General features: G+C 32.8%; 1 protein-coding gene across 1 annotated transcript in view; it reads left to right on the forward strand.

The window, feature by feature from the left end:
* The first annotated feature begins 665 nt into the window (after positions 1 to 665).
* ko (Stork-head domain-containing protein knockout) overlaps positions 666 to 17,826 on the forward strand; it is a 114,755-nt gene continuing 97,594 nt past the window's right edge. Inside the window, exon 1 of the mRNA XM_089633394.1 lies at positions 666 to 1,154. The gene's annotated coding sequence lies outside the window, so the exon portion shown is untranslated. The remainder of the gene's footprint in view (positions 1,155 to 17,826) is intronic.

The raw sequence follows: 17,826 nt of genomic DNA on the forward strand, positions 1-17,826 counted from the left end.
TGACATGTACTTCAAATTTGTAATCTTCTCTTTAGAAAATATATTGGTGCATAACCGTTTTATGGAGAAAATGAATAATCAAATTTATGTAATAAGAGTCGTTTTATTGGTAAATTACTTCAAGGGCGCTTTATTATTAAAATACCTTATCACTTAGACTTATAACTATTAACCTACAGCTAAAATTTATTACAAGATTTATAACTAGTGATTTACAAGTTATTTATCTTATTTATTAGGCACAACTGTGCATGTCTCACTAGGGATATCCGGTGTCGAGACACACTAGTTTAAAAAGTATATTTTTATTTTAACATATACTTTGTAACAGATAAATTCGAGGCAAATTTTATTATGTCAGTTTTACTGGGTACTACTTTTTGTATAGAATTTGTAACAAAATGATTAATCGTATTTATTTCAGTTCAAATACAACCACTATTTGAATTTTCCCTTCGATAATGCTAGAAAATGCGAAATTCATGACACATCTCCAAGTGTCAATAAAATGGTAAACAAGAAGCAAAGAACGGCGATGTTCGTGACCGGGGCCCCCTCCCATCTCTGGAGGCTGCTCACTCAGTACCAGTACCTACTCTGCCAGTACCTACTCTGCCAGTACCTACTCCGCCAGTACCTACTCCATTCGGCCATAGTGCTCGGGCCACACCAATACACCATGCAGCATGCTGTATCCACTCTCCCGCCTTGGCCAGTTAAAGTTGTCAGTCGGTCTCTGAAAGCGACCCAGAGAGGTGTGGCACGGCGTACAAACCAACTAAATCCCAACTCCCTACTCCTTACGTAGAAGTAGAGACAACACATTGTTTCGAACATCAAACGCATCGCATCGAGTAAAATAACACATCCCCGCGTTTTCAATTTCCACCGGCGCGAAATGCATTAAATTAAGTACCTACGCGTGTGCGAATTAAGTGTTTGATACAAGTTTTCATGGTGACGGCTTATAAATTATTATTATTGTGTGTCGATCATTAATCAATAATATAATAACTTTTTGGACACTTTCCAGTTAAAATACTGACCTTAAACATTATTATTTGTCGCCAGTACATAATTTGACGGTGAATTGACATTAGATCGATTAAAGGAATTACACCGCAGAAGTTCGCCAATTTTCTATAATATTATTGGTAAGTGTTATTGTATTCTGATTGGAATCTTAGAGTTTACATTTTTTCGTGTTATTATCGTTATTCGTCAATAGGGATTTCTCCCCTTTGGATATTGTGGATTGTGGGGAATGTCACCCCCACCCCACCCCCTAGAGTTCCCTGAGCCGAAATTGAATAAGTCTGGCTCCGTTTTATGTTGGGGTAACTTTACTATCAACTCCACTGTCCTCTGAAAGTAATGTTTATTTTATCCAAATTATATTTGTCACACTTAATTCGTTTTATTCCACAACAAATAGGAAAGGCCATTATGTGCATTGGTGGGTACCTACCTAAATAAAAGATTATTTATATTTGATTTTATGGGTGTAGACGGAAAATTTTTTTTTTTTACATCTCTTAATTTTATCTGGAAAATTTTTCAATTAAGTACATTAATTCATTATTATGGCACGATGGAAACATAACTTTTAATCGTGTACCGTGTGAGAAATGATTACTTTTGGAAGAAAAGTTCCCTGTAGACGATAGTAATAAAATTATGATTTTTTCTCTAAATTATTCATCCATCAACTGGTCAAAGACTTAAAATGGTGTGATGACCCCCCTATAGCCACGACAAACCTGTTAAAATGTTGTCAAGTTATAAAACGAATATTAAAGATTAGCATACCCGTTTAGAATCCTGTTTCGCGTTACATGCCGCAGCATCCCGCCCAGCCGGGGATTGCCTGACCAGGAATTGCTTGACCAGGATAATATGCCGGTCAGGAATTACCCGGTTAGAAATGTGCTACTTGCATGACGAATTTTCAGATATTTATTTGATTCGGGAAGTAATTTTAAGGGGTTAAATATATTTTTTGTTTTTTTCGTGTTTTCAAAACTAAATAAATTTTATGAAAATATCACTGAAAATTAGACAGTTTTTTGTGAACAAGAAAAACCGAACATTATTGACATTTGATCAGTCATAAATGTGTAATTTATTTAGAGTTAATATTATTTAATGATGGAAATTACTTATTTATCAACATAAGGTTTAATCAGATCTTAGAAATAAATCAAATTATTAATAATTAGTAAAAAATATAGGTGAGTACTTTGAGAAATTTCGCATGTTAACATCGTGAAGGTCACTCTAAGTTTTGTCGGTTTTCAACCTCAAATGTCACATTTCAAACGCGACCCAATGTTGCTGTATAAAAAACTCCTTAAGTTTTTTTAGTATGTCCGTAGGTACCTTGGGCAAAAAAAATGTTTACCTGATTTTTCTAAGGCAATGTTAAATTAATGTTAGTAGCTACAAACAAAAAATACCCAGTTAGGAGATACTCGGTTGAGGAATACCATGTTAGAATTTACCCGGTTAGAAGTTACCCGGTTAGTAATTACCCGGTTAGGATTTACCCGGTTAGGAATTGACCGTGCGCATTGCGCCCTAACCCTGTCTAGACTAGACCCCTGGCCCCAAACCACACCACTGAATATAACATACCTAGTTGTACCTATATGTGCCCGCGCTGCATACTGCTCAGATCTTATCTCCCGGGGAGAGTTGGGAGGCTGCGAATTCCATTCTCCCTACTCCACCGGTTCTCAAGGCCAAACAAGGTGTTTAAAAACGACCTTATAACTTGAAGCATTTACTTAATTAAAACACTTCATCTCAGACATTCATATTTTACTAAGCTGTAACTGTTTCATAATGTCCAATCAACGTGTGTAGATTCACGATTAATATATCATTTTAGAGAGAGTTAATTAATGCTCTAATAATAAAAAAAATCATTGATGTCAAATGAGAAAATTATTTATAATTATTGAGGTATTCACGGACTTGGAACGATAAATGTAATAAATATTAAATTCAAAAAATGATTCTAGTAAAACACTAATTATGTAATTCGAGTCTGTATCGGGCCATGCAACTTTATAACGTAGAAATCAGTAGAAATTATCAATTAATAATTAATCAATTTTAAATTGACTTAAATAACTTTAAAAGTGATTGTTAGCAATACAAAACAATTTTTTACTTACACAATAATGTAATCTAACTGTTGATTAAGAATTTAAATAAATTATAATTAAAACTATGTTCTCTATTATAAATTTGTGATTGAAAAATGTCTTTAATAAGTCTCAAAATGTGAAACTAAAGAAAACTCAAAACTTTTGTTTAATAAATGTAAATGTAAAATTTGATCAAATAATGAAGTTAGATAGTTCTGCATATTGTTCTAAATTGGAACAAAAATTTTAAAATATATTTCGTGCATTAATCTTTACAAAATATGTTTTACCAGAAAATTATTTTTATGCTATATTTAAAATGTATAGATAAAAATTATATTTTGTAGCAATTTTAAACTTTTTCCACTAATTTTATTTTTTGACAGTAACCGGTATCAGCCTATTGTAGCCATCTTCAGACTGGTCACAGACGTCATAATAAGCTGAAACCGGTAACGGTCAAAAATAAATAAGTGCAAAAATGTTTTAAATTGTTTCCATTTATCATTATAATAGAATTCCACCACGAATGGTCATTATTAAAAATGTGTGGATCATATTTTTTTATTCTGTTGTCCAAGTTTCATCTTAGCACGTCAATGATCCGGTGATGTTTTACGTGAACTATTTGATGATAAACATCATATTATTTAGAAACGTGTGATTGAAAATGATTTCCCAGATACGAATCATCACAAAAACAAGTTTAAAGTGAAATTTGGATCAAATAACGTTAGACAGTTTTTATCGCTTTTGCCCAATTTTATCATTAGTTGAAGGTGAATTATTCGAATATGAATCAACTGAAACTAACATAGTTCAAAATCATCTACAGTTTCGTGTTCTGCTATGAATGGTACGTGTGTGAACTCTTTTAACCCAAATTCGCTGTTAGTTTTGATATTTTTGCGACCGTAATGAAGCGGGTTTTTCAGAAAACGTACGAGTTCAAAAAACAATGACTCGTGGATGAAATTTTTGTACATGTCTATTGTTGTAATATCTTCTACCGAAATAAAGGTGAACATCAATAAAAAGCGCACTTCAGGGTTGAGTGTGACAAAATTACGCTGTATAAATATAATTTCATTATTATTACTATTTTTGACCCATGAAAAATCACGGAATGCGACTTGACTTGCCTAGACGAAAGCTGAGAATTTTTTCAGCAAAGAAAATTACGGTGAAAGTGAAAATGCATATCTAGTATAGTAAAAATACAACACCGTAAAAATTTCTATTAACTGTAAAAAAAATTCAAATTAGTTCAACCTGTAGGTAGACTAGTTGTCCCGTTTTGATCAAAAACAATAAGTAAGGGTAAAAAAGACAAAAGGCTGTTTATCAGGACAGTATTCAACGATTCATGCATATGCGCCAAAACACAAAATTCCAAGTATGTGCGCATCAACTCTAATTTCGCAAACTATGAAGGTGCTCGAAAAATCGATTCCAAATTCGTTAATAAAAAAACATTATAAAAACGACAAAAAATGTCAATAGTGGGTTTCATTAAAGTTGTTTTTAATTAGCCGTAACTGTTTACTCCGAAAAGTGGTATTGCGGGATTTTGAGGTTGCCTCACTGGCACTGGTAATCTATAACAGTTGTCTTACGGACACATTTCCTTGCATTGTTGTATTGTAATTCACACGAACGAATTTTACTATCTCCATATTCGTAGTTCAGGTGAACGGAGAACAGGGGCGGATGGACTCAATACTCATTCTGATGACTTAGGCCCGGTTGTTTCAATAGCCGTATAAGCTAAATCGAATTTTAGTCGAAATTATATTGTGGTTTTTTTCAAGAAATGCAAATGTTCTCAGGATACGAATAACTTGTAATTAACATTAAAGATTTTAAACTGAACGTTAAAAAATACTAAAAATATAAACTGAATACTTGAGCATAACAAAATGACACATATCTCATACGCACAAGCCTAGCTTTGTGTATGAGATATTGTGGTTTATATTATGTATAAAATTAGGTAAAATGATTTAATTATGTTATTTAAATCTTGTAACATTTTTTTAATCAACATTAAAAAACAAATTTTGTAACAAAATCTTGTAACCTTTATTTTTATAAACATTAAAATAATTCAAAACCTCATACTACCATAAGTGTAAGCGGCGAGTGTTGTGCAATTATGAAGGTCTTACTTGTATGAAGAATTGAATTCACGACGCATGCATGGGAACCTGACGCATACTAACCGATTAAAATTTTAAACTTAGGTCTATCATGTAATTAGAAACATTTTAACAAATTTTGAAATGTTTGACCTAGTTGATTGAACCTCTGTCACTTCAACATTATCATGAAAATCGGTTACTAATGCTATTAATTTTTTTTAAATCCAGAATCATAATGTTCAAATTACATGATTCACATGAATTCTATTAAACTTTTAATTGAAATCTTAGCTAAATCTACATCTATTTACATAAAGAAGAGTGTCTGTGGAAGCATTCGGGCGGTGGGCGTGGATTTGATTTTTATGCAAATCTACAGTTTTATTCCGATATCGAAGAAATTTTGCTCACTTGACCTTCAAAACAAGAGAAAGATCACCGTCTACACTTGATTTCGTCGTAAATCCCATCAACGCCGGGGAATTCAGCAAGTATAAAAATAAATGTGTACCTCTTCTCAAAAATTTCATGCTTGAAATTAATCTCAGATATGAAATTTGGTTAAATACAAATGAGGCTAAATCTTGGCTTTAGCTATACAACGATTGAAACTACCGGAGCTTACTGCCTCCACCGCGGTCAGGTTAACTTGCGACATCCATCTCATGGAAATAAGGTTGCCACTCGCAATATTCTGTGATTTAGCGCTCATTTTCCATTTATAGATTCGAATACAACGGACAATTCATTCATTACACCACTTTACACTTGAATATGCAACTACATATTATTTGTTTCGAATGAATAGCTAATTTACCTTAAATAGAATGAATACAATAATTTATAGATGTTAATAAAACATTATTTAATGTTTGATTTATTAGTCTTTAGTTAGATCACGACAACAACTTATGTGAAATATAGGTACAATTTTAATCAGTAGGTATCTACGTTTTATTCCTTTTCTGTTGGAATATAAGTTCGCATGGAATGGCTCCACAGCTATTAAATATAATGTATAAGTTAGTTATATTATTTATTGACTAATTTCTCGTTATTTGGTGAAATTAGAATTATTTGCCAAAATTCGCGTTTTTTGTGGAAATTTGAGAAAAGCAAAATTATTTTGCTTCAAAAAAGTTACGGAACTGGTTTCTTTTACCAAACTTGAAATATGAACGACAGTAGGTACTACGAGAACCACGAAGAGAAGTTAGTTGCATTGTCAAAACCATGAACAAAGTATTATTTAGAGTAAATAAAATTACACAATTTAATCTTAAAATTTCAGAAAATATCGTGAACAATGCGAAAATTCGCGTTTGCCCTAAAATTTACAATTTCGCGTTATTTCCGTGAAAAAAACAAAATCCTCGTTTTTCGCGAAAAAGACGAATATTCTCAAAGCATGAATTTTTTGAAATTTCATGTCTACACTAATTACTAGATATACGCCAATTATACATTAAAACACTACTAAACTACATTTTTGACAAAAAAATAAATTTCAACATACACAAAATAACACTAACAGACCAGTTAGACAAGGGTACAAAGAAAACATAAAAACTCCGACAATAAATTCAAACTTTGGACAAAGACACTACCAATACCATGCAATAAAAACAACAAATTAATAAATTTCAACAGTTTAAAACTTGAAATTAAAATTGAGGAAAATAAAAATAAATTCACACACAAAATTACAAAATGGATTAAAGAACAAAAAAGACAATATTACCAAAATTTCATAGCATAAAATGAAAATAAAACCTACACGTAACACACATCACTCACAAACACACAAGATTATTTTCAATGTACTATTTTTTTTTAATTTTAAATATATTATTATGTATTTTTAATTTTAAATGTACAACTTTTCTCAGTAAATGTATTATGTAGTTTATATTTCATATTATAAAATGAAGGCCTCAGCACGGGCAAGCCACCCAGTGAGGCCTACATTACTGGAAAACTTGAATTGTAAAAAATATTGTAACTAATAAAAAAATAAAAAAAATAAAAATTATTTGTATGATTTAAGCAGTCAGTGCAGGTTCAGGATGAATTAGATGTATAAATGAAAAAAATGGTACAAAATTAGAAAAACAAACAATTATTATTAGTTATTTACAGTGTGGGAATTGAGTGTAATAATGTCTAATTAATAAGTCTCGGATTTTCTTGTTATATTTGATATACTTATGGCTTGTGGGTTCCTCCATCATCATCATCATCAAGTCCTCCATTATTCCACAAGCAACGTTTTCCGTGTATTATGATAGTAGTAGTAGGAATTCAAATATTGTCGGGTTCGTATCCCGGGAATGTAAAAAAGAAAGAATTGACATGTTTAAGCTGGAGGCTTGTAGCTTGAAGTTTGTCTGATAGTGTCGTGCAGCTCAGCCGTTTGGTTCTGGTAATGGATAAGTACTTCTTTAGCGACAATAAGGTAGGTACAACTTAACAATTAAACATCACGTAAGAAGGCATAATTAATTAGTGTTTTTATGTAACTGACGCGGCAGACAATGCCAGCTCTTACGCAAGCTTACACAAAGAAAAGAAGATGCCAATTAAATGTCGGCGTAGACAACAAGATCAGATGGAAATTTAAAGACGAACCGATCAGCAAAAAGATAAGTTTTTAACACGACCCATGACAGGTAACCCAATACTTTGAAAGCACAAGGTTAAAAAGGTCAAGCCTCCACTGAGAATCTTATATTTAATCAGTGCCTGTCAAGAAACTGTAGATAAAAATAGAGAGCGTTGCGATCATTTAAATGGTTTTAAATGGCAATACCAAGATGGTTAGGAAAAAAACTTTATAAAAGCTCTATATTCCAATAGTCTTACTTAAAGATTCCCTAATACGCCGTTGTAGCGTTGGTATAGCTATATGGTGAAGAGGCCCGTGTACGTCTCGGGTAAAATATTTACTCACAATATTCATGCAACATTTTTTAGACTGGTATTTTCGCATTTCGCGTTTAGTTGCTAACTTCACGTTTCTTGAGATGACATTTGCGATGTCATTGACCCGGTATCCTTTGAATCGCTTCGAAATTTGGCTAATTTTATTACGCGTTCTATATTTGCTTAGGTAAATTCGATTTAAAACATTCATGCCAATGGGTATTACTGCTTTTTTACATTTTCATTGGGCGACCGATCGATATTTTTCAAATCAACCAGATTGTTAAAAAAAGTCCGCGATCTCCATTTTAATACGATAGTAAAGTCGGAAACACATTATTAAAACCCGACGCGACCCGATGAAACGCGATGCGTGTTGAGTCGAATCAAATGTATTGTTTTCTTATGACCAGAATCACACTATGAACACCCGACATGGCGTCGCGTCGGATGTTCATAGTGTGATTCTGGTCATAAGAAAACAATACATTTGATTCGACTCAACACGCATCGCGTTTCATCGGGTCGCGTCGGGTTTTAATAATGTGTTTCCACCTTAATACGTCCCTAATCCTGGGGGTCGGGTGGTTTAAAAATCTGTCAGCCACTAATACTGTGGTACACAGGCCGGTACACGCTGTACGCATGCGCGTGATTATGAGTTACGTTTTCTACTAACCTGTTTTTAACCCTCCATATTATCTATCGTGAGTAAGACCGAAATTTTACATTCGTACTTGTTGATATTTTTTTAACACTTTATCATACCGTTATTGCAAAACATTATCTTAGTGTTAGCGAGATAATTACTAAGTAACGTGTTGTTTTTTGTATTCTTGAAATGTACATATCGAAGAAGCCATCTATTAGATGTTAAATCAAAATAAAATCGTGTGAAGGAAAGACGCTCTTTTAACATTTGTCATCTCACAAGTCAAATACAACCCCACATTTCAAGACTTTGTGACGGACTCCTACATCTCGTTTTGCTGTACATTACCTGCAAGTTATTGTCCGTTTACGCTGCCTTAAAAGGAACGGGCTAAGTTACCTGTCCGGAATTATCAATGTCATTGATGGAATGAGAGGTGAAGGTGCCTTAACTATCAACGAGGAATCTTTCTGCTTTTTGCAACGTTGTATTGTTATCCATTTAAATGTTCTCACGAAAGAACACACGCTTTCCAATGATTATTGTCTCGGCTGTAGAATGGTTTAGATAAACTTTTCCCGTGATGAATAACCTCCATAAGTACCAAATGATCCAATATTATCTTCAGAAAATTAGTTTTTTACACTCTGTCATTACCATTATGTGCAAATTTGAAATTTGCACACATCACGAAAAAATTAAAAACGCCGTTTATGTAAGCACATCTTAACGACTGCAATATTATGTTGTATACTTCGACATCGCCTTGGATACCTTATTGTAAGCGAACGTTTAGTTTTGACTATTTAATTATCTGTGCAGATAATAGCCTTATTGATGTTAAGATGAGAAAAACAACATCATCTTTGAAAAGCCGGAAACGGTCACCTGCAAAAAACGGAATAGTGAATGAGCTATTTTTACAGTAACTCAACAATGTGATGTGACGAAGAATGTTCTCGTATTAATCCTATTGTATTGTCGTGTAAAGCGGCAACTATTTGTTATTCTTGGCGGTTGGCTTGAGAATCTATGCCTCTCTAATTTTTAGTTCAATTTGGATGTTCCTATCTCATCTTTGGCGCTTCCGGTGTTGACTTCGTTAATGACTTCATTAATGAAAGATCTTCGTTAGATTATCATATTATGCAGACCATCAGTGTGTCGTTGATTTGGACCGAACCATGTCAACTTCCTTTGTGGTGAGGTTTGGACGTTTTCGGTGTACCTAGTTGCTATACCTATTTAGTTAGGTACTGTATTTACTTATAATTTGGTGCATCGCGTGGCGTTCCCTCATTATTTATTTTAGGGGTCAAATGTTTTAATTTTGACGCTAGCAGTTAGCACGTGTCTTTGCTTTAGTGAACACTTGGCTGATGTATACATATCCCTAAAAACTCCATAAACATTTCTCCGTCTTTCCCATAAACGACAGTTCTTTTTTATTTATTTTTGGGGTGTTATGCCGTGTTGCGCTAACTCCTTCTTTAGCCAACGTTTCGGACAACGTTACAGTATCCATCATCAGGGCAGATGCGGGATGATACGACACTGTAACGTTGTCCGAAACGTTGGCTAAAGAAGGAGTTAGCGCAACACGGCATAACAACCCAAAAACAAAAAAAAATACCTTTGGCTGTGAAAATCTTAAATCATATTTGACACTTCTTTTAACTCGTGATTGAAAGAGAAGTTCCAACTCAGCTCTCAGCGGCAGGACCATATAGAGCAGTGTTTCCCACGGTGGGGCGTACGCCCCATATAATATATTATATTATATTATTATAATATATGTATTAGAATAGGTTTTATTTAATTTCATAAGGGGTTAATATGTTTAAAAAACATATTACAATATGATTTGAAAATTTACTTGCTGTTTGATTAAAAAAGATGCCGGTAGGGCAACTGTCTTTTGAAAAGACTACGGTGGGGCATGGCATAAAGACGGCTGAGAAACACTGATATAGAGTATAACTTCCTAAGACTGTGAAAGAAGTGCTTATTTACCCGTCGATTTGTTTTTTTGTTGTTGTTGTGTGATTGGTTTTACACATATCCCCTAGTAAACTAATAGCAAACTGCATTTGGCGTCCTATTATTGACATACACCTGATAGCTCCAATGTACCTCGAGATAAACAAATTTCGGATTCTGGTGCGGTGATCTTGCGTATGCGCTTTTACCATCAATGATTCAAGAATCAGAAAAATAGATTACTAATGAGCCGTCAGCGGCAGGATCATATAGCTGTCACCGACGAGCGATTGGTTCTCTTAGTCAGATGGTAATGGAATCATCGCGCATTATAAATTCTACGTAAGTACTTTTATCCAAGTCATAAAAACATCAGAAAAGAATAAATTACTGAATATAATAAAAAACTTATTTCTAAGATAGTAACAAAGGTATCCATTGGTCCATCTTACCGGCAATAAATAAAGTTGAAACAATGCATAGTGACACCAAACATTTTTATTAACGCACTATATATATGTAAAGGAGAAACACGGGGAGTCTGAAAGATTAAGCGATCTTCAAAGGTTTGGTTAGGTCAGGTTAGGTTATGTTAGGTTAGGTTAGGTTAGGTTAGACTAGTTGTACACAACAGTCGCCCCGTTAATGAAAGGTCAGGGCAACTATTAATTTCCGTGTGCATATTAAAATGCGCACGAGGAAATTTTAAAAATTAATAGGAATTTTTTTTAAAACTATTTTCATTTATTTATTCCTTCAATACATATTTTATTCACAGAGATCTTTGACTTCCACCTAGGAACGATTTCCATTAGTCAAATCGACAAATAAAAGATAAATTTTGAAATCAGAAAAGGTAGTTACTATGTTAATTACTGCGTATACTCTATATATAGTAGTTACTATGTATACGCGTAAAATAATTCATAGTGTTAAATGTATAAATTGTGTTTTTTGTTGTTGTTTAATACTGACCCTAGTGGGATTGACCTTACTGTTAACCGACGAAAACGAGGTGTGCATGACGTCACGTGTACCCCGCCAGATTTTGGTCGTTTTGGTGGGTTATTAAAAATGCAAATTTTGAAAAAAAAACGCAAAAAAATGCAAATTTTGTAAAAGAAATTCAAAATATAGGGATTTAAGTTGACATTCATAATAAAAATTAAAAACATTGACTGAAATACCTTAAGAGGAAACGCGATAGGTATAGAAATAAGAAATATAATACTTGAATACTTAAATAATAAACTTAAATGGCATAATAAATAGTAAATGGTTATATAATTGTGAGAATCATTTTCCCATAGATAATGAGTATAACTTATCCTGTTAACCTGACCTAACAATGTCAGTAAAACAGTAAAAACCTTATATCATAGCATAGTATTTCAATCTATATATACTCGTACACCACTAATACATTCGATCGAACAAAAGAAATTTTCAAAGTAGGTACTTACCTAAGAGAGAATCAACGAATAATGATCATCTTAACATTTAGGTAATTTAAAAAAATACACGACCTCTGTGTCGGAGCGTCAGGGTGTGCAGGTTACGGCTGGGGGCCTCGGGTCACAGGTTCGATTGGCATCAAATGTCAGAAACACGTACATAATTATTTGTATATTTATATTTCATTCTGGGCGTTAAATTTAAGATCACCATTTCTCACCATAAACCTAATAACACTTAAAATAACACCTGTCCTAAAGCTACGCGTAAAGCGAAAGTCGTTAACGGTGATCAGAAATGGTAAATTTTGATCTGCAGTGAAGATTTGTTTCGCCGACTATGTTCGAATAAAATACGATTATACAGGGTGTTAAGGGACGTTCTAGACTTTCTTTAACCAGTGATTCCTGACAATATTTGGAATTTTTGTATCCGGTGACATTTTTGATGTTTTTTTTTCAAATTAAAACATAAAAAAATCAACCCGTATTAAATTAAATTACATCTGTTTTTATTAGTAGATGATATTAGATATTAGAGGACTGATATTTATTTCCTATATGAACTGCTGTAATGTCATCCAATTTCAAAGAATAAAAGTTGATAGAGTACATTGTCATCGACATCGAGTCTCAGCTCGATCGGATGTCGGAAAGCGTGTTAATTTCCACTTCCAAGTTTCGCAAAAACACAATCAAAATTCAAATAGAAGCATTTAAAAAATCAGAGTGTTTGTAACAGTTAGGTTCAGGTTAGAGGTTGGTCGGTTACTCGGCTGAGTGACCAGGACATGTGAAAGATTTATTTTTGTTTTATTTTGAAATCACTGGTTATAGTAAATCAAATACGTCCCTACATCATGTATACAAGTTGTACATTGTACAGGTTGACGTACTTGAAGTAAGTAATTGAGTAAGTCAAGTGAGTCCTTTATATTAACATATTATATTAACAATTTTCAAGAATCGTGAGATTGACTAAAGTAGGAGTAGGTATTTAATTGGGATTCACTAGCATAGTTGGCAGATTTTTCATTACCTTTTCCTTTATAGATTAGAGATCTGTGTCTTTTTCTAATGAATTATCACAATGAAGCAAATCTCTAATCTATAAATCTCTTAATAGTATAAAATAAAGTCACTTGCGGTTCTGTATGTTTGTGCGCATAGTTCTTCTAACTACTCAATGGATTTTGATGGGGTTTTCACTGTCAATTAGAAAATTCCTTCCGGAAGGTTTTATATATATAATTCACGCATATTACCTTTATAAAAAGTAGAGAAAAGTGGATGTTTTGAAATCAAGTCTATCGTCTAAGTCCAACGCTGGCTAACCCTTATAATAATAATAATTGTTTATTCCAGAATGTGGGGAGGTTAGTGCAATCCCACACAATCCATAAAATATAACTACAATGTTATATACAGAGATACAATTAAGTACAAATAAAATAAAATATAAAATGTAAGTTTGATAAAGCAAATAAAACATAAGAAAAAGAAAAAAGGACTATATAGAATGGAGAGTGATATCATAAAACATTTAAATTTCTTGTAAGCTTATTGGTATATCGGAGCGATAATTATGGGGGCCAATATTTTTCTCCAATGTTTTTCGATGCTCGATCCTGAGGTCTGACGGGAATCGATGATGAGATACAGCAAATTAATGTATTCCGGAATTGTATATCTTAAAAAGATCTACAGAAAATTTACGATGGTATATGTCTATCTCCAAAGGATGCATCCCAGCATCGCCTGGTACACGTCAGTTAGTAACAAATAAAATACATATTTCAATCTGTAAAGTGTTAAGTAGTAGGCTACTTGCTCTTCTCTCAAAACATAATTATTTAATGAATCATAATCCATTCTTAGAAACTTGTGCAATCATCAAACACTAATTATTAATTGATTCATAACCTGTAATAATAATTTGGACGTCAGCTAATCAACTCCGGGTCTTACAGATCAAACAGCTTTTTTATAATCCGTACGTCACTACTCAGTACTACTCAGTACTCACCACTTCACCAAGTATCGTTCTACGTGTGCAGAAATTATTTAATCATTAAGTTTAATAAAAGAGCGACATCTCACAGTGGTAAAAACTATATCCGGAAGTCATTCAACCGGTACAAGTGTAACCTTCCGTTCCTTAGCGTCGTGGAACACACAACCGTTAAAAACAGTCTACCTTGTACTTTGTAGCTTATACCTGTCGGGAAGCACTTGTGATGCAGTGTACTGTATACTACACAGGTGTGTATCACACGGCAAGTGACACTGGGCACCTGATTCATGGTCAAAAGTATCGTGGACAACTTCACTGTCACTGTGACTGCATTATATACTGTACAATATTTGTTTTTATAGTGGAATGGTAATCAAGTGCTAGATTTGAAGAAATATACCGAACTATCTTTCGTTAATTGGAATTACAATAATAACTAACAATAATTTGATAAAACATACATAAGAACTTTGTTTCATACAGCTAAATTTATGCCCATTGCCAACCGGTTTCGAAATAACCCGTTGCTTGTGAAGTTTTAAATTTCTTTTTATTTTTTTTATTTGGTACAATATTTTTTACATTTCAAAGTTTTCCAGTAATGTTGGCCTCACTGGGTGGCTTGCCCTTGCTGAGGTGATAAGGTAATTTAAATGGTGGTTTAATTCTGTGTTTGTTTCTATTGTTCTAACAAATTTATATTAGATAAATCGTAAAAAAATGGTATTGCGCATATATGTGTGTAAAAGAATAAATCTGAATAGACATATACGGACTATACGACTACCATAATACGGACATGTGTCTAATATGGTAGTCCAAAAAGCATGTAAAAAACTGTATTCAAATATATTTTTATGAATAAAGAAAAAAAAAAAAAATATATAGGTAAACATTCTCGGCGATTACCGGTTAGTAGCCGAGTGGACAAATACATTGGGTTCCCCCGCCCAGACGTCGTGGCTTCTATCCTCGGCTAGTTAAATCATCTATCATTGCATAAGAAACTTTTTTCGCCTACATTGATGGAAATAGGAGTATTTAAAAAAAATATTAATATCAAAACTTAAATCAAATCTTCAATCAAACTTAATAATAAAATTAATAAATTAAAGGCAATATTCTAACTGTGGTTTTAACCACGTTTAGACGACTTATTTATATGATTCTATTTTACCCCCTCCCAATTTAAAATGATTTATTACCGGTTAAACCTATTTACTGATAAAATAATTGTGACAATAGATTTCATATTCTGTGGGGGTATTTTGAAGTCCGTTTTCCCCACATTAGACGTGGTTAAAACCACAGTGTGAAAATGGCCATGAATGTCGAAACAGCTGTAACAATAGTAAAAACCAAAAAATACTTGCAGAACTTAATAATTATACTATTAAGTTTGATTAAATTAAAAAAAAAAAAATAAATGGAGTTCTACGAATTAAACACAAAAACAATAAAAATAATTGAAAAATAAAATAATCAATAGGAGTAATTCAACATGTCAGTTTATTCGTATCGCGAGATTTTTTGTTTTTTTTTTTCTGACATGGTTAACTAAAACGAACTAGGGCTTAAAAGAACGGGGCAGACCATAGTTGGAAAGTATCTAGTTATTCAGTTTTAGTTACTTAAATAGATAAAGTGATATCACGCAACACTTTGATTCTGAATTAAGGTATCTCATGTTCTGTTTTGAAAAGTGGTTCAAATGTACTTCTATGTAATTAAAGTTTAAAGTTACGTTACAATGAGTTATGCATTAACCAAATTTAGAAAATATGTAGTTGAATTAATTGTAAACAATAATAATTGTTAAAAAAAGATAACAAAGTGACAGGAGTATGCAATTAATTTTAGTAACAACGAGAGTGTTAATAATTTTGCGGAATGCTAAAAACAATGCATAAACATGATTTTGTGGTTGATAAAAATAATTCACATCAAATTATGTAATAATTAAGACCAAAAGTTTAAATACTTTCACTTATAATCTCAAGAGGTATCTCTTGGAGTATTTGATGCATATCGAGTTACATACGAAAGGTACTATGTTATATATAAATTATTTACCTGGGATAATGTACTGAGGTAATAATAGATTGCATATTGCCCTTGACAATATAGGTACTTACCTCTAATCAGGCTTCATGGGTGGATTGTTAAAGGGTAGGTACTTACACATATTACGTGTACAGTTTCAGTTAAAAGGTGTCGGTTATCTATGGTCAAACTCCTATTTTAAATAAGGAACTGAAAAGCCACAGCTTATACATTTGTATCGCAATCAGAGTTGAGTCGAAAACATTGTACACACAGATCCAATGATTGCATACAGCACGTTACAAACTTATTATTCGACTTCAAAAAATAAAATTCTGTTTGAAAAAGTTTTTTATGTGTTTTAACACTATTTAAAAATTTACAAAAGATTATTCTATCAAAATTGAAAAATGTTCATTTTTAATTTAGATCATAAAAATAACATCTAGTAAAATAAAAATGTTAAAATTCGATGATCGTACTTGTCGTCTCTTTCTCGCTATTGAAAATGATTTGGCGTAAGCAAGATAAAAAAGGCTGTTTCCCAGTGACGTTTCGCAAGAACATCACTATCGTAAGATAAAATTTAGTTTTTTTAAATTATTTCTTAATATTTTCTCATTATAGTAATCACAATTTTACAATTGTGTATTTTGTACCTTCTTTACAATGAATTACATCTCCTGTATAATACAGATATTCTCCTATGTGCACTTCATCGTGTATCACTTCTATGTAAAAGCCTTTTTAGGCGTAGGTGTAAATAATAAATCATATAGACACCAACTGACGTTTGGTTCAACCCTAATTTCGCGACCTATAGTCCGTCCATCAGTGGCGGTCCGTGACTTTTCAGGGATCTATAGTGGCAAGATTGAAAAGTACGGCATTATTGATGTTAATGTGGCTGAAAATCAATATTTTTTCTAAATTTCAAATTTTTTATTGAAAATTTTCAGGGATGCTGCGCTTCCATTAATGGAAAAATTGTTATTAAAAAATTTAAATTTTGAAACAACAAAAAAAATCTGCTGCAAACAACATCATTAATGTCGTATTTTTCAATCTTACCACTGTAACTCACCGACAAGTCACGGACCGCCACTACTACATATTTAGATAAGCAACGAAGCACTTCACTTCAGCCTATAGATACCTGCTTCATATCAAAACACCATATTGCATTAAAATTATGAATTCCGAATATAACATAAACATTCTGTGAAATTGCATAAGCCATCTTGACAGCTGAAGTGTGTTAGAGCCGCATAAACAATGCAATAGTGTGTAATTTAATGGTTCGCTGATGGTGCCGCTCGGTTTTGAAAGTAAAGAAGCTATTTCGAGGATAACTCGTTCGGAGTGATTTCATTTATTCCTCCTTTCCCCCGTTCCTAAAATACGGCGGATGAATGTGAGTTATGTCAAATAAACTAAAAAGCTGTCTAGGGAATGGGAACGAGTCGGA

Source organism: Hesperophylax consimilis, chromosome 1 (assembly GCF_061612785.1).
Source record: "Hesperophylax consimilis isolate HC1 chromosome 1, BYU_Hcon_1.0, whole genome shotgun sequence".
Taxonomy (NCBI): Eukaryota; Metazoa; Arthropoda; class Insecta; order Trichoptera; family Limnephilidae; genus Hesperophylax; species Hesperophylax consimilis.